This window comes from Taeniopygia guttata, chromosome 3, assembly GCF_048771995.1.
Source record: "Taeniopygia guttata chromosome 3, bTaeGut7.mat, whole genome shotgun sequence".
NCBI classification, from domain to species: domain Eukaryota; kingdom Metazoa; phylum Chordata; class Aves; order Passeriformes; family Estrildidae; genus Taeniopygia; species Taeniopygia guttata.
Window position 1 is genome coordinate 4,863,364 of NC_133027.1, and position 18,559 is coordinate 4,881,922.

The 18,559-nt window shown below is 39.7% G+C and overlaps 1 long non-coding RNA gene across 2 annotated transcripts in view; it reads left to right on the top strand.

Moving 5' to 3' along the window:
* The window catches only part of LOC140683612 (uncharacterized), a 69,171-nt gene extending 51,356 nt beyond the window's left edge, over positions 1-17,815 (top strand). The window contains exons 3-4 of one of the 2 annotated variants that reach the window (XR_012054793.1): positions 13,436-13,537; positions 17,573-17,815. This is a non-coding gene — a long non-coding RNA (uncharacterized lncRNA). The remainder of the gene's footprint in view (positions 1-13,435; positions 13,538-17,572) is intronic. The other variant, XR_012054792.1, reaches the window with a different exon arrangement.
* Positions 17,816-18,559: the final 744 nt, after the last annotated feature.

Below are 18,559 nucleotides of genomic sequence, written 5' to 3' on the forward strand. Positions count from 1 at the left end.
TTATTAGTGAAGTTGATGGAATTCTTTAAGGAAGCCATAAGGGAACAATCTGTCCAAGCAATGGAGAACACAGAACAATTTCACCAGCAGAAGCCTTTGATAAAAATCAAAGAACATCCCTCTGGACACCCTCGTGTCCAGAAGGGGCACCCTGTGCACCCAGTTGCTGGCATAGGCAATACATTACTCAAGTGTTAAACTCCAATTTTTTAATGGCATAAAAATAACCTGTACGTACATCATTAATTTTCCAAATAAAAAAGTCAAAGGAGTAATATTTTTCCACATTACCCATCCACATTCATCTTCCTGCAGAAATAGCGGTCCTGGTCTGTTCTGACAGTCATAAAATTGTCTGGACCTCTTATTAATACAGGAGTTTAACTCTAGGATCACACTGAAATACCAGTGCAGGTAATTGCATTTTGCATGTCTTACCCTCCCTCAGCCCCTTCAGCTGCCTTCAGTTCCTGTTCAAGTTGTGACAGGGTATTGTCAAATATGTTTAATAACTGACACGTTCCATATCTGAAGTGTCTCCATTTTCTGTCTGATGTGGAGGTGAGTTCCCAGTTTGCTTCCCTAGTTGGTTTGCTTGCCAGCTGTGTCAGGAAGTTCTCTTCCACACACTCCAGGAACCTCCTGGGCTGTTTCCTCTCTGTTGTATTGCATTTCCAGCAGACATCTGGTAAATACTCCATGAGGACAAGGGCTGGATATTGTGAGACTTTGCTTTGCTGTTTGTAGAATATTTCATCTGCCTCTTTATCCTGGATGGGTGGTCTGTAACAGATTGCCAGCAGAATATTGGCCTTGTTGGCCTTCCCCTGCCTCTTGTGCCTAAACATTCAACCTGATCATCACCAACCAAAAGCTTCAAATAATCAAAACTCTCCCTGAAAGTCAAGGTTACCCCATTGCCTTTTCTTCCTTGGCAATCCCTTCTGAAGAGTTTATAGCATCCATTGATGGACTCCAGCTGTGCCAGTCACCCCACCATGTTTTCATGATGGAAGACACATCAGAGTTTCCCTGCTGCACAACGTCTTCCAGACCCTCCTGTTTGTTGCCCATGCTGTGTGCATTGACATTAGATGGTCTTCATTTGGAGGAGTGATCTTGCCACATTTTATGGGGAAAAGCCCCAATCTCTACGTGACAATTCTCAGATGCTTCCACAGTTTCTAACATGGCAACAACCCGGTGTCTTTGCTGCCACATGGATCTTCATCCCCCACCTCCAGTGAGACAGCAGACTGAAGAACCTTGCTAGCACACCACCCCATGACCATTGGCAAGTGCCTCCCAGGCTTATGTGCACTTGTCTTGGTTTTAACCCTTTCCACCTTCAAATGTAGTAAAAGCTCTTTCAGTGCCCCCTGTTAATTCCTGTGCAAAGGAACTTTTCTCCTTTTGACAAAGCTGTATCTCTCTGATGCCAGCAGGTCTGATGCCATGTAGACTCATCCATAACCAAAACCCCCCAAATTCTGCTGGTGACACCAGCGGGAGACCTGCTGTCTCTCTCTGTTCTTCCCTCATCATTCCTTGTAACTGGAAGGGTAGAGAAGAATGCTACTTATTCTTCTGATCCCTTAACCAGTTGTCCCAGTGCCCTGAAGTGTCTCTGGGTTGTCCTTGTACTTGTTGCAACTTCTATTGCTGTCAACTTGAACAATCAGTCATGGATAAAAATCCGAGGATTGTACCAGGAAGTTTTCTCTTCACTGCTTTAACCTTGTTTCCCTGGAGGCATCAGGCCTCCCTAGAAAGTCTGGCCTGCATGTTGGGCCTTCTGTTCCTTCCACAGGGGAGTCTCCCATGACAGTGAGACATCTTAGCAGGGTATGGGCTGATTAACCTCGGTAGCACCTCCTAATTCAGCAAACCACTGCCCTTGGTTATTGCTTGTTTCCTCTTGCACAGCCTGGCCCTGTTGCCCAGGGGCACCTGGGAACATGGGGCACTCACAGAGATGCTCCTGCTGTGCCAGCCAGGGACTGGCCACTGTTGCCCCCTCTCCTTTAAGTCACTGTTCAGCCAGGTGGAGAGTGGAGCGAGCCCCTTCATATCCTGGGTTATCCTGTCCTGTCTGCAGAACTCCCCAACCTACTCACCTCCAGCTGCCCCTCCACCTCCCCCACTTCAGGTCATCCCCCTGTGCACCACACTGAGCTCTCTGCTGCTGATTTAAACTGCCCACCTCAGCTCCTCATTTCAATAATTATCATCAAGTGCTCAGAAAACAAAAACAAAAACAAAATGCAAAACAAACCTCTTGACCAAAAGGAAATAAAGTATCAGAAGGTATTAGAAAAAAACCCCTTCACACCTGATTTTTCATGTGTGTGTGAGCCTGTTTAGCTCTATTCAGTTTTTTGTTTGAATTGTATAAAACTGTTGAAACAAAATAATTTATTAGCTCAGTTTTATTTGCAAGGAAGGTTCAGTTGCCCTTTATATTATTGTTATATCTCAAGACAATGTTTCTTTACTTATGAGCAGATGTTTGAAATCCTCCAGGAGATTTTTGTAAGACTATGGAAATGAACTTGGCATGGGTACCGGTCTCCCAGGTGGAGCGGGTGAACACAAACCTCCTTAGAAGTCTCAGATCAAGGCTAGTCAGAAAGAGCAACAGAGCCCAGCCACCAAAAGCCTAGTGCTTTGGTGACTGACAGGTACAGGCTCTTTCTGAAGCATAAAAAGGAATGCTAAATGATCTCACTGACAGAATAAATCTTCTATTTGTTTGGTCTGGACCAGATGTGCTAAAGGCTGATGTGGAAATGTCTGCTGATGCCAATCTCAGTTTAAATCACAATTTGGCAGCAGGGCTTTTTTCACCCCCTCTCTGCTCTCCCCCTATCTTCTATTTTTTTTTTATTTTTAAAGTTGCAAGGCCACTCAATGTTCCTTAAAAAGTTTCAGCAATGATACAATAAATTGGATATGGCCTCACTTGTTTTCCATAGGACTGTGAGGAGCAGCCTTTAAGGTTTTGCTGCCTGAATAGCGCAGAAACCAGTGGAAAAATTTTCAGGGGAAACTCTTTAACGCATCAGGCACTGCCCCATCCTAACACCATCTGTCCATATCTCATTATGCAGACTTGGATGCTTTTCTAAAACATGGTCCAACAGGAATGGCTGAGAGTTCTCACTCAGTTAGTTTGACAGACCCCCATGGTTTGGGGATGCATGCTTGTCTGACAGAGTATAAGAAAAATCTGGTTAATAAATTTAAGACAATGAAGCACTTTAAAAACTTTAATATTTTTATTATTAAATAAAAATTACCTTTGGTCCCCACCACGCCTGGTGTCATCTTCTGCAAAAGTAAGATTAAAAAAATTAATTGGAAAACAACACTTTGCAGACTCCTAGAATGGTTTGGGTTAGAAGGGATCTTAAAGATTATTAGTTTCAACCCTCTGCCACAGGCAGGGACATCTTCCACTAGAACATGCTTCAAGCCCCATCCAGCTTGTCCTTATTTATTTTGTCACAGAATATGTCATCAAAATGTTCTAATTGTTCTCTATAAATTAATTTTTCTTAGAGGTTTATTGGAGGACATTCAAACATCAGGCAAGGAATAAAAAAAGGTAAAAAAAAAAAAAAGGAGAGGAAATAAAATTGTTACAAAGAGCTATTGTAGATATTATTATCTATGGTATGATAAATAAAGACACAAGGACCTCTGGTTACATTGAAATCTTGGACAAGATTGAAAAAGTTTGACACACCTGAGCAGAAAGGCTCTGGCTGAAAGACATTAGTATTTTCTGTTAGGAACAAACATATGGAGAAACCACTGAAAAGCATTGAAAAAGGACATGCATGGTCAAACTTTGCTGTCTGTAAAACCCAGTAAAATACACTATTTGAATGATCAGATTTTCAGATTTTGTCAATATATGGGTGGGAAAACTTCTAGATTGTAATTTTTTGGTCAGAAAAAAAAGCCACTCTGTTTCACAGTAGAACAGACACACACACCAGTTGTACAGGCATCCAAGGGGTTTGTTGTTCTGTGCCAGAGTTTTACAGAAAACTGTCTATCCAAGTCCTTAAATTGTATTTTCATAGACAGAAGAAGGTGGATAACCTTCACAAATAAATCAGGTTTTTCATTCTCAGTTGTCAGACCATTTGCTTTGTGGTCAGATAAGTCAGTTCTTTGGTCAAAATGTGCTGCAGGAGGAATTTCTGGGGACAAAAAAAACCTGCAAAATTGAACAGATCAGTGCAGCAGAGATGGAGGATGCAACACTAGCTCAGACAGGATCCACTTCTCTTACACTGTGGGTTAGGGTGACTTTTGGTAGAATCTGAAAATTCTGTGAGATGTGCAAGGTGCCTGCAGCTGGTGAACATAATGCCAACAACAAGGATTGTTAGGAAAGATTACAATAAGGATTGACCAAGCAGCTTCCCAAGAACCTCATTTATATATATATTTTAGGAGCATCCTAAATATTTTTCAGTTTGCCAGGATGAAAACACTTATCACCCTAACAATAAATTTATTATCAGTTCCCCGTTTCTGTACCAGCTCTCCATTGGTGACCTCAGTTCCCCAAACACAGCCAGGGGAGCTGTTTCTGGCAGACTGGTCAGACTCCAGAGCTCATATTGCAGGTCTGTTGGTAAGCCAGGGACTGAATGTGCTTTAGAAATTCTTGTTGTCTTTTACTCTTCTTGAAACAAGGTGTTGAGAAAATCTTACTAATGGCATCTTTGTTCACATGGAGATGCAGAATCCAAAAATCACCAGTTCTTTATTCTCTCCTCTTCTGCACCTACAGGAGACACTGGGCCAGGTCATGGGACACTGACATGCTGCCAGTGGTGACCTATCCATTGTTATAATTGATATAACCTAGGGAAATAAAAGTGATCCTGTGAAATTACCTAGGTCTTACTCATAGACTTTTCTTCAAAGGAATCTGCACTCTGACTGCTGAAGCAGTCTATTGTTTTGTGGGTCTGTTAGATGTGTCCTTGCTCCAGGAAAAGCTGACAGCAACAATAGCAAAAAATAGGAGTGAATATCAAGTATACCCTGTAATGCATATTTCATCAGAGCTCAGCAGCTCTTTCTCTGACTCAAAATAAATTCCCTTCTTTCACTCTGACTCCCAAAATATAAACACAACACAAAGCCTTTCCAAAATACAATCATCAAAAGTGTGAGTCCACCTTCTCAGGAGTGCTGTAACTTCAGAGTACTGTTTGCTTAACTGGAAATCCCAAATTATATCCACAATTAATGGAGAAGCTGCTACTTTAAATTTATCTGAATACCAAGATTGACTTTTTCTCCAATTAATGTGATGAAAACATGCTTTCTGTTCTTATTTAAGATGTCAGTGTGTCAGATTGTTTCTTTACAGCTCAAACAGGAGACACGTGTTTACAAAAAAATAAAATAGAATAGTTCAGTCAGAGCTGCAGTTAATAATTTCAGAAGTGATACAACAAGATAGAATTACTATTGTATTAAGGTATAACATGACATAATTATGACAGGCCTTGACATGTGCTGGGCATAATTGTCAGTCACACAGAAGTTGCTGAATCTTCACCAAATAAGTCTAAATGCAAGAAATCAAAATACAATTTAAGCTGGACAAATTCAGGCTGAGCAAAAGACTGATATATTTTAATAATTAGAGGAATTAACCTTTGCAGCAAGAATTTTGATGTATATTCTATCTAAGGTAAATTTCGATGAAGGTTTTAAAATTTATTTTATTTAACTAAATAAGGAGTTCATTTAAGCACAGGGATATTCAATGTCGCCCAAACTAGACAAACAGTAATTTCTTCTAACTGACAGAAAATCTACTGTTAATGCTTCTTCCACAAAGCTGTCAAATATATTTCTTAAAGAAAGGTAGTTGCTATCAGTCCTCCTTTAGGATAATTAACCACTGTTTTACAGCTTCTACCTTCATGTGATTTATAGAGACCTGCTTTGCAGTGAGTGATGACACAGCCATGGCATCTCACCCAAGTTTAACTGTCTAATTATTAAATATGTTGTCTTCTCTATCTATTTCTGGGGTTAGTAATTTAATTACTAAGACATAAACAGCAGTGGAACTATGGATGGCCATTAACAAGCTGTTTGTAAAACTAGATGGTCCTTCCAAAATGGATTTTAATTAGCTGACTGACTTTGCATTGATAAGCTCTCAGACATTCCATAATTGTATCTCATGAGCTTTCTCAAATAGAATTAGCACTTTCACAAGTTTTATTCAAGCTTGGCAGGAGAATTTCAGAATATTACAGCATGAACAGTCCTAGAGGTAGAATCTTTTTCTCCTTCATAGTTAATCTAGAAACTTTCAGGCTAAGTGCATTTTCCAATTCTATGGTATTGGAGGAAAAGTGTAAGGCTTTTTAGCCAAAGGGGCTATAAGTCAAAGTTATTTGAAGGATTAATATGCCAGAGGCCATCATCTTTCAATATTGCAAAACGAGTTAATGGCTTTCATTGCACAGACTATAAAACCACAAGGGATCCTACTAAATTTTGACCTTCTGTCTATCATTGGGCACTTAGTGTTACCCAATATCATACCCCGGATTTGAGTTAGTCAAGGAATTTAAATTTCAGGGTTTGTCAGGTGTGTGTCATTGGGAGAGAAAAGGAGCAGCCAAGGTGTGACCAAAACCTGAGGTTGCAAAGCATGGAAATCAATTGGATATCCTTTTCCTACTGCACATTTGAAGATAAATTGCACCCTAATTGTACCTTAGCAGTAAATGGCAACCTACTACATCCACAAAATCCAGATCTTTGCCTGTCAGACCTAAGTGGAAGTTTCTTTCCTGAATGCAGTGAGTGCTCTGACTGTGAAAGAGCAAAAATTGCATGTGCCACCTTGGAGTACTGAGCACCACTATCATGGATGTCTCTGAGGAAAAGGGAGAAAGAGAAACCAACCAACCCCAAATATATCTGGTTAATGGTGTACTCAGGAAAAAAAAATACTCCTGGAGCCCTTCAGGCAACCGAGGCATGACACAGAATTATTTTGTCATGAAAGCATTTTGAACATGTCAGGAGCATTTTATCTGTTTAGCATGCTGTGAAAGAGAAGTCTGAGACCATGCATTAGTGGGGTTTGAACCATTCTTCCCACCCTTCTCCGAGATCCTTCAAGGTCATGGCTAAGTTCCAGTTTGCAGGACATGGTGAGTAAAGACTGTGTGAACACCTACAGGGCCAAGTTCTTTCCAGACAGAAAGAAGTTTTGCTTTTCAGAGGATAGGGGAGAAAAAAAAAGGAGAAACAGACAATGCATTGGTTGTGGAGCTTTTTTTCAGAAAGTTCTTGGTGTCAGGGTCATGAGGGTGATAGGGCTCAGCTGGGCAGGGCTTGGAGCAGCCTGGGATAGTGGAAGGTGTTCCTGCCCATGGCAGGGGGTAGAACAAGATGATCTTTAAGGTCTCTTCTTCCCCAAACCAGTCTGTGATTTTGTGATTCTAAGCAATCAAATTTGGCCCCACTCTGATGGAGGTACTGGACCAAAAGGGTTGCTACAAGGGTTGTTTCTAACCTGTCTTATCCTTTGGCTCTAGTAAAATCCTTAGAAAAATAATTAGCTACAGAAACTGCACAAGTGAACTGCACAAATGAACAGCTGATATCTGAAACCACAACAGAATGGCAATTCTCCCTGTCCTATTTCTTCTCCCTGCCTGTATTAGCAGGGGCTGGTCTCTCAAAATGGAATTATTTCTCAGGAGCTCATCTGTTCCTTCTGTGCCAAGAACAAAGGGGAAAAATATTTTAAATGAGTGTGATGTGAACAGGATCACTGCAAAGTAAAATGTTTTTCAAAGCTTCCCAGGAGGTATCACTAGTTTTTTAGATCCATCTGGAATTCAATCATTGTTACTTGCCAGCTGCTGCTGGGACTTTCCAGTTGTTTCTCCTTTCTGGACACAACATGTAGTGGGAGCAATTTTTGCTGCTGATAAAGCTCTGAAGGACAGCCATATAAGCTGAGAATGCAGGCAGCTTTTTGGTTCTACTTTTTGAATTGGACAAGATTTATTAAGTACTTTCTTGGCTGCTTAGAGCTGGGGTAATTAGAGGGTACAATTTCTGAAAGTCCACACAGAATACAACCAGCAGAAGAATCCCTTTTTTTGCGCAATCCTGATAGTTTTATTTAAAGTTACAGGCTGAATTTGGAGGGCACATATGATAGGATTTATATTCTATATTTTATGCCCTGAAAGACAGTCTCTAAAGGCATGCAAATTTATCTCAAAAACAAGCCCATTTAACTTAGAAAATAAATAATGAGACTTATATACTCTAGATATTAATCCTCACTATCTACCAAATTGACCCTGATATACAAAGAGCAAGACTCAAACAAAATTATTTCTACTCACCTGTTTAAGCAGCACTAAATATTTTGCTGCCCCTTGCAGAGTCTAAATTTGGATTACTGGCATGTTCTGTATCCCTCACTGCCAGGAGAGAAGGACTGCAACTACAACCTTCTGCAGGTGCTGAGCTCGAGCATTGCAATGACTCCTCACAGCTTGTGGTCAATTGTATTCCTCAGCAGTGGAGAGTTTGACTAACACATCACATTCCCAGAAAAGTGCCTTATTCTTTCTTAAGTTTTCTGGAAAGTGATTCTAATTGCATTTCACAGATATGTGAAGAGTTTTGTGAACACTATTCAGTTTAGTTGCCTCAGACACCTGCAAGCTTAAGGTAAAGAGAAACAACAAAAAATCCAACTTAAAGCAACTGTTTGGGAAACAACTGTTAAGATGCTTGTCAATGACAGGGTTGGAAAGTGAGTAGACATAAATTTTTAGAAGAAAAATCAATGGACCCCTAAGGTGTATTTTCCTGGGTGTCTTGGAGCTAATCCTGCTTTGCACCCCATATTGATGCCTTGGAGGTTTGGCCTTTTAGTATCACACAAATCTAAAAGAAATGTGATAACACTGAACATGACAATGTGTTGCTAAAAACAAGCTGCCAAGCAGCTTAAAAAAGCTGTCAGACTACCTGTCAATAAATGTGCATTGTTTGGTGAAGTGGATCCCAGCTGCAAATTCTGGGAGATGAGAGGGTGTTACACACCCCACAAAGTTTCTCTTTGTCCGTGCAGGGTGTCAGGACAATGACAATGCAAACAGACTGAGGGCATCAAAAGGAATATCTCAGTAACATTATTGACCTTTCTGGTGCATATTCAACCAGGCAGCATCTCAAAACTTCTGTCGAATAATGAATCAAGACATTCATAGCAGGATGAAGTCTTTTGCTCCCAGGTTATTGGTCTGAACCTAGACAGGTAACAGATTTTGAGATGGGGACCTATTATGCGACTGTCATTGGGCCAAAACAATGAAAAGTAAAGGAGATTCAGATCCAGGATTTCATTCTGTGACATTCTTAAATCAAGGATGACTTCAGGGAGGTAAGGCAGGCTTTGTCAAAGATGTGACTCATGATGTGATCAAAAAACGAAACAAGGTCATATTCCCACAGCATTTTGCATTTAGCAGTACTATTGCATCAAAGGACTGTTGTACAGGGTAACCACCCAAATATTTAATTCTGGGTAGGTTTTTTTCAGACTGTGCTTTCTCTTGTAATATCAGGATTATGGTATTCATAGAATCTGAATTAGAACTTTTAGAAAAGGTTACTAAGGTTATTTGGTCCAACCTTTCACCCAACGCTACCATGTCAACCAGCCCAGAGCACTGTGTGCCATGCCCAGTCATTTCTTGAGCACCTCCAGGGATGGGGACTCCACCACTGCCTTGGCCAGCCCCTTCCAATGCCTGACCACCCTTCCAGTAATGAAATTCCTCCTGATATCCAGTCTAAACTTCCCCTGGTACAGCTTGAGAACCTCTTCTCTTGTCAGACCTTGTTCCTTGGCTACACCCTCCTGTCAGGGAGCTTTGCAGAGCCAAAAGGTCTTTCCTAAACTTCTTTTTCTCCAGGCTGAGCCCCCCCCAGCTCCTTCATCATCTCCTGGTGCTCCAGCCCCTTCCCCAGCTCCGTTCCCTTCCCTGGACATTCTCCAGCCCCTCAATGGCTTTCCTGAATTGACAGGCCCAGAACTGGATCCCATATTATCACTCTCCATCCCAGTAGACATCATTAGCTCAGTTAAATCTGCACTGAATAGTTTACTAAGTGCAAAACAAATGCAACTGAGCTTTTTCCATACTCACATCTGCCATAAAACTCATATAATTCAGTGAAAATAGATATATACACTGGAGGAAGTTTAAATAATATGGTTTTCATATCTTAAATAAGAACAAAGACAGACTGGCCATAAAACATTTGAAAATCTTAGTAGTGTCTACATATAAATAAATATGCTCAAAATATTTTCAGTGAGTTGACAGAATTTGCATCTGATTGATATCAAAAAGCTTCAGTTTTCTTTTCTTAACAGTACAAAGAAAAGAAACATCTAAAGCAAAGCATATTGGGCCTGTAAGTTTTTGGTAAAGATGTGAGAAACTTGAGATTTGTCTAAATCATTTGGAATCAAATGGAAAAACATATGTCCCTGTGTAAGAGACAGAGGAACACTTCAGAGGCTACTCCAAGGACAGTGTCTTGCTTGAGACTGGTTTGGTCTGTCATCACTGAGAGGAAGATACAAACAAGAAAAAATAATTCAGAAATGACTGAAGTACTAAATATTATGCATTAAAAAAAAAAAACTAAGACAATATGGGAAGGACATAAATATTTTGACATATGAAAAAATAAATGAACTGGGCAGAAATGTCCTGTATCTTGGAATTGCTTCTCCTTTAAATCATATATTTTGTCCTTTAATCTCTCTATTTGTGGAGAAGAAAGAAAGCCGTCTTTCCAAAATGATGTGATTTTTTTCATGGGAATTACTGTGTGGATCAGCATCTGGCACCATTCCTGGTGCAAATAACAGGGGATCATAGAGTCAGAGATGAGTTTGGTTTGGAAACAACCTTCAGGATCATCTATTTACAACCCTCTGACATGGGCAGGGCCAACTTCTGCTAAACCAGCTTGCTCAGAACCCAAGCCTGGCCTCGACCACTTTTGGTGTTTGGGCATCCACAACTTGATACCTTGATGAAACAGGACTTTTCCACCTTCTCAGTATTTTCTCTCACCTCTTGCCATGACAGTCCTGCAGGTACTGGTGGTAATTTTCAACAACACACTTTCCCCTGGAGTTTCAGGGAGTAGGAGGGAAAGAGTGAGGAGGGAAGAGAGCTGAGGATTCCTGTGCTGAGTGTTATCCAGCTACAAGATGCTTCTGAAGAGTCGTCCAGACGTGGTGGGCTTTTTGTTGTCTGAGCGTTTCTCTGTGAGCTGACAACTGAACCTCTGTCTGAACACAACACATGGCAAATGGCGAAGCGGAGAAGTGACAGCTCAGTATGAAGTCTCAGTGCTCAGATTTTTCATTTTCTATTCAAATCACTGTTTACAAGCTTCTCAAGCAACAGTTCCAGGATGCAAAATGGCATTCACTGTCCTCCTTCTCATTTGGCTTGGCAGAATAAAGGTCACGAGCGAGTCTGTCAGACCGAACGCCACATCTTTTGCTCGCTGTGACAAACAAAGAGCTAATCTGATGCTGTAGGCTCTGTCACCTCTATCAAATCTCATTTTTGTCTTCAGTTTGTTGGCAGTTTCAAATGGCTGCTTTTCAAAAGGTTCTTTCCTGAATATGTGAATTTGGGGCCTTATATCTTTTTCTCCTGAGATGTTGACAAGCTGCTTAGAGCATGGACTAATGATCAAATCTCCTTTTCCAGTATATCATGTCTTTGCACCAGTCTGATTTGGAGGGGGGTTTTCACATATACACTTATTTAAACAGATTCAGTTCAACATTTCAGGGGTTTTTTTGTTTTGTCTTTTTTCCTTCTTCTTTTTTCTTTGTAACACAAAAATGTGAAATTAAAAGAGTCAGCTTTAACTTTAGTGTTGCAACACAGTTCCTTTCAACTCGCCTCCATCCCATGAGTATCCTGTCACCTTAATTTCTGTTTAGAGGAAGACAGGTTTGTAGCACTCTTCTTAGTAATTCATCTCTGAAATAAGGTTGACTTGGGGCCTCGTGTCTATCTTGAAGTATAATAGTGTCATTTACTGTTAAAAGTGGCATCAAGAGATCCTTTCTTTTGTCACATTTGCAGTGTCTCCACAGAACGAGATATTTTTTAAAAGCTTATGAGACTGGGCCCTGATCCTGCTAGTGATTTTTGCAAGGGAAACATTCTGAACCTGTGGCCTTTTACACCGTGGCTCTTACAGACAAGACGGACATTTTTTGCAGCAGTCTGTGGCTTTTGATACTTGATAAAATCAGTGCTTACTTGGGAAACTGATTTTTTCCCTTTCATCCTGTTTGGTCCCTCTGTCTTGAGAACTAGCTTATTTTTTATTATTTTTGTTTGTTTCATTTTGTTTTGTTCTGTTTATTGTTGCTTTATTTCACAGAACAATAGAAATACAGAATGGCTGGGGTTGGAAGGAGCCTTGAAGATCATCTCATGCCAGTCCCCTCCCATGGGCAGGGACATGTTCCTACTAGACCAGGTTGCTCCAAGACACATCCAGCCTGGTCTTGAATGCTTCCAGAGATGGGGAGTCCACAATTTTTCTTACCTTAGTTTTGCTTAGTTTGTTGAGTATTTTTTAACTTGGATGTTTTAATTTCTGTGTGACTGATACTTCCTTGATCCCATTAACACCATTGTCACCCTACAAATCACAATGTTACCAGTCATACTTCTATTACAAATTAGATTGCCACTGATTTTTTTCTCTAAAACAGGATATTGTGTACATCAGAGGAAGACTGACATCTTTATGAAATCTGCAATTGATACACTATTTTTCCTTTCAGTTGCAACATTTCCTGGATTTAATCTGGGTTATACCCCTGCCACTGCTCACGTACGTTCCTGTTTTTAATGTACAGGTGAATCCAAGATGATTCCCGTGGTTCAGTGGCTCCTTGACATTATCACTGAGGAATACTGGGAAATAATGGGAAACCACATTAAAAATGTTGGATCTTCACTCTTCCCCACATCACACACAGACACAGCAGTGTTAAAACACATCTTTCTCATTACTGGTGCACAGCTGACAGTTCACAGCTGAGTTTGCTGCAGGAACATCATTTTATTTCTGTGCATCTTTGTCATAATTACCAACATTCAGAATCAAGAGTGTCAGACTTTACAAAACCAGTCTTTTCCTGTCATTTAACTTCCCCCTCAGAACTTGTGTAGAAACCTCATTTTTGCTGTCAAGGTTCCTGTCACACAATGAGCGGCAGTGTTTCAGGAGTCCTGGTTGTTTGTTGCCTCAAATTAAGAAGGCAGTTTTTTTTTTTTTTTTCAAGGTCTCCCCACCCTTTATTTCAAGGATTTCCTGAGATACACAGGACAATTTTTTCCTGCTTTGCATTTGATCTTCTGCTCTGAAACACTCCTTGAGAGACTCAGTAAGTTTTGTCTTTCTATTTATTCAGTGCTTTCAAGTTCACCCTAAATTTAAACTAGATAAACAGTGTGGCTCTCCTTTCTGTTTTGCAGATATCCTTATGCTTGTTTGCCATGCCTTTCCCTTGAAGCTTCTAGACAGCTGAAGTTGCAGTATTTGAACCAAAAAAACTGTCTCCTCTTCTAATATAATGAAAACTTGTTCTTGAATGGCCATTGTTGGCACTGGGTGATAAAGTGTAGATTTACATGTGCATGTACACAGACACACACCCCCCACAGGGAAATAAATTACACTTTGTGTAACCACACACAATCTCAGATTGTTAAACAAATTCTTGTACCTCCTCAGACCTATGCTTGGTTTTTACTATTTTAGTTCTCATTATCTTATTATCTTATTATTTAGTTCTCATATCTCGCTGTAGATATTTCATATTCCTCTATCACTATGAACATAAATTTCAGGTACCGATTGTTCCAATGCAATTGTTGAACAATATCAGAAATTGCTCAACTGTGCTTCCAGCATGGGATGAAGTGAGTACAGTGGAAATGGCAAGCAGGGCCATTTATTTTTCTTTATAGCCAAGCTGGCTCACTCATCCTTAGTTTAAGTGATAGTTCAAGCTGTGAAAGAGTTGTTAGGACACTCATCATTTTTATTACATAGGAAATGGTGCCTTTGGTTAATTGGATTTGGAAAATTTGCTGAGCATTCAGGTGAACCTCCATGAATCCCAGTGATATTGTGATAGCCCACAAATCTCTGTCAGCTGTTGACATTCTAACTAAGCCTTTCATTTTCTGGAGTTTTGAGCCCAGAATTGTGAAAAAAACCCCAACCTTTCCACAAAGTCTATTTGGACTTGATAACTGTAATATATTTTACAGGGAGAATGCTGAGATACTGTGGACTCTGTCACAAATACATGTTCATAAAATACATAACAAGATTGACTTGCTCTTTAGATTAACACACTGAAAGTCCTTCACTTAATACTCTGAATGGCAGAAGAGAGCACTTGCAGATGACTCAGCTGTACATCAAATAATCAGCTTTCAGTAGTCTCATTCAAGAGCTGTCAGCCTCTCTATGTGCAATGCTTCTGAATGTGTCCTTTTGAATCCCCTTTGCCACATAGCAAAAAAAAAAAAAAAACAACCAAAAAAATCCACAAAGAGCCACAGAGGAAATAGAAGGAAACCAAAAAAAAAAAAAAAAAAAAAAAGAAAATAAAGAATCACTGCAGAACTTGATTTTACAGTTTGTCCTTCTAGAAGCCTTAAAAGGCTTTTAGAACAGTGTTTCAGTTGTCTTCAGGGGGTTTTAGATGAAAACTTTAGGGACCAATGTTCAAAAAAAGTGCAGATGTGACACTTGGGGACAGGGTTTAGTGTTGGACTTGGCTGTCCTGGGGGATCAGTTTGATTCAATGGCCTTAGAGGTCTTTTCCAACCTTAATTCTCTGATTGTAACAGTGTCTCACAAAACAGCAGACAGGAGTCTCTCTTTCCCTCTCTCACAATAATGAAAAACTGTCCTAACAAATTATATAAGCCTTCTACAACTTCCCAACTATTCCAGCCTGGGGAAACTGGGGAAAAGAAGCTGCAGCCTCCTAATGAGGCAAACAAAAACAAAAGAAGCATAGGTGAATGAAATTCTCATTTTAACATACCTGATTATTAGTGGATGACTGAGTTCTGTACCATATAAAAATGACATACTCCACAAGACAACTGGGATAGTTTAAGCTACCTTAAATCACTCAACGTGTGATACATCTGAAATGTTAATTAAGCAAGTTTTTTATCCTCACCTCTGCTCTGCTGGCTTTAGTGAAAGCTTGTCTGCCAGGGAAAACTCTCTACAGGTACCGCCAATTCTGTTTGAAGCTGGTGATCTGGGTTTGGCTCATAACATTCACAGTAGATTTACCTGAAAGATCAATAAAAGCATGTTCAAAGCAAGATTGGCTTCATAGAGCCCAGGATTTTATTAATTTATATAAACTTCCTAAAACTTTTGCGATAAAGAAAAAGGGAAAAGCTTGAAAATATTCACAGTATTGTACAGCAGGGTAATGAAAATGGGGTGGCAAAGTTCTGGAATTAGTTTATTTTTTTCCAAAAAACAGCTCTCAAATATTCACAGATGAAATTTTCAAATATAGGTGGAGTTTTTTGATGTGGCATCTCAATAAGTCCTCATTTTCAGGGGCTTGTTAGCCTCTCTTTAAATTAAATTATACAAAGAACCCCAAAATACCTCTCACAGTATCCCTCCCTCAAAAATTTTTATTGTGCAATTTCTTGACTGAAAACTATCTCTTCTGTCATTGGTAACATGAGATAGAGCTTTGTAATGGAAGAATTCTGAAGGCAATTCTCATCCCCAACCATTAAATGAAATAGGATTTCTCAGTGTAGTACATGTGATTTCTCCTTTATTTTTTTCATGGTGCATAGTTTAGTAGAATATAAAATCAGAATTTAAAAAGCAATCAAGCAGCCAGCAAGACTTTGATCTTTAAAATGCTGGAATTATCTTTAATCTGAGGAGATTTATAAGTAGTAGTTGAATTAAAGGCGGAATTACTGTCTGGCTTTGTTCATTTAAGTTTTGCTGCTCTTCCCACTAACAAAATTTTGTCTCAAATATCTCCTGTATCCTTTGGGGAGGATTTGTAATAGGCAGTCCTCAACTTTAGAATTGGGTTAATCTTCCAGATCTTTAGTGGCAGCACTGTGAGTAAGCAAAGAACTGTGAGCTTGGAATTACTTATCAGTGAGAGAATATTTGGAATTCTGGGAATGTGTTTTCCCAAGTCCATGTTGAACTTCCTCGAAGAGCAAGAGATTAAACCTGGATGGAGAATTCCTTTTTTTAATCAATGCTCCAAGGGAAAAGAAGGCTATTATCTTTTTAAATACCACTTCTGGTTTTACTTGTTCTTACACGCTTAATGATTCTTATAATGGAGGAGGACTTTTTCCTTTATCTTTTTTTCTTTTCGTTGTTGTTGTTGTTGTTGTTGTTGTTGTTGTTTTCTATTGGAATAAATATGTTGAAATGCTTAAAATAGGTTAAAAGTTTTGTAGGCAGTGATGCTTCTTTTACAGCTCTGATGGGCAATTTGGAACTTGTGAGAGTTTTCCCTTCAGGAGAGGAAAAAGAGGAAAAAGGGTGTGCAAAGCCCATGGACTCCGGTATCACCAGAGCCCTCACCTACAGCTGAGCTCTCTTGTGTCTTCTCTTGTTACCCAGGTCAGGTTTGTCACTTCAGCAAGGACACATTCAGTCAGAAAATACTTATTTATATCCACCAAGCAAGAAATCTGGTTTTTATGTGTGTGTGTCTTTACAGGCAGCCATCCCTACACTAAAAACACAGTTGGAAAAATTTTGATGCACTGCGTCAAATTTTGAAACAATAGCTATTCCTAACGCAATCTGAGAAATTTAATATAATTTCAACAGAAATACCAAAAAATTCTCAAAATGATGGAGTGACACACATAAACATAACCTCCCTGCCTCTTTCCCCAGAGTGATACTGATGGACAGTGCCCTCTCCTTTCCCCACAGAAGGTTCAGTTTAATACATTTTCTTCTAGTATTTGCCAGTATAGTTCTCATACCACTGAAAATCTCTGTAGTCTCTGAGTTCAAACTCAACACGGCAAAGGTTGGAAGTAATTTTTTCCCCAATTTATTGATACCATGATGACATGAAAGACCAATAATGGCCAAAGGAAGCTGGTTGTGTGGCTGAGTAGCTGGAGGACAGTCTTCCATGAACTTCATTGCCTTTACAGATTCTTCATCCCCTTCCTTCCAGTCCATCCTGAAAGCAAAAAGAAAAAAAAGTTTCTGTGTGGGGTGAAGTTATGAAGTTATACAAAGAGGAACTGCTTTAAGAAAGTTTTCAGGGAAGCCAATTATTCTGTGAAGTTAGAGATGAGATGTGGAGAAGGGAACACTGAGACAGGAGGTTACATTTCCCTTTCATTTGTTCTTTTCTTTTTTTCAGTTTCCAAAGAAGGTGCCAGGTGTTTGTTCACTTTCCAACCCCTGAGAACCAAGCTTCGAACCTAATCCACTGAGCCCTTTGCTAACTCAGCCCTGCTGGATTTATCCTGCCTTACTTAGCACATGCTATCTGGGTACTTTGACTGCTTCAGATTATTATGGCTGTAATTCTTTGTGGGGCTTTGCTGCATCATAGCAAAGAATAATAAGACCCTAAATACAGAATGGAAAAAAAAAAAACCAAACCAAAAAAACAAAAAAAAAAAGGAAAGAAGAAAGGAATAAAACCCCACACCCCTCATCTGTGAATAAAGGCTTTTATAAGCAGCAGTAACATTGCGTGCTGCCTGAGTGTTCCTTCTGACAGTGTAACACTGGAAAAATAAGTATTCCCATTGCCCCTTTGCAAGGAAAGGTCTAGCTGAGGCACAGAGAAGAGCAGTTTAAACATTTCTTGGTTTTCCTTTTATTTGTGGGTACCTGGGATTGATGCTCTTGTAGCTGCAAAGTAGGGCACTGCAACCCACAGATGCAATTTTCACAGAGAGAGACCCAGGAAAAACACTCTAAATAGACATCCAAAGGAAACGGATAGCTAAAAATCCCTTAAGGAAACACAGAGACACATTATGACTGAATTCCGATAAAGGTGTGAATCAGTCAAACTCCAATTTCTGCACAAGAAAAGAAGGAAATCACTATGAGGTTCGCTTGCCTGCTGCTTTGGATGAACAGGAATCTTTATAACTTATATAAATACACTCGTCGACTCTTAATATACCTATAATATTCGTAGTACAGTGTGCTGGAAGATGAGGCTGAGAAAACAAGAACAACACAGGAAAAGATGAGGACAAAAGAATGACATTTTTCAGCTCACTGGTTCTGTGAGTCTGGAAGGGGGAAGAGGCTGGAAAGAACATTTTCCAACCACTAATAATGTCATGTGGCAGAAATCACTGGAGAGGACAGATTGATTCCACCAAGT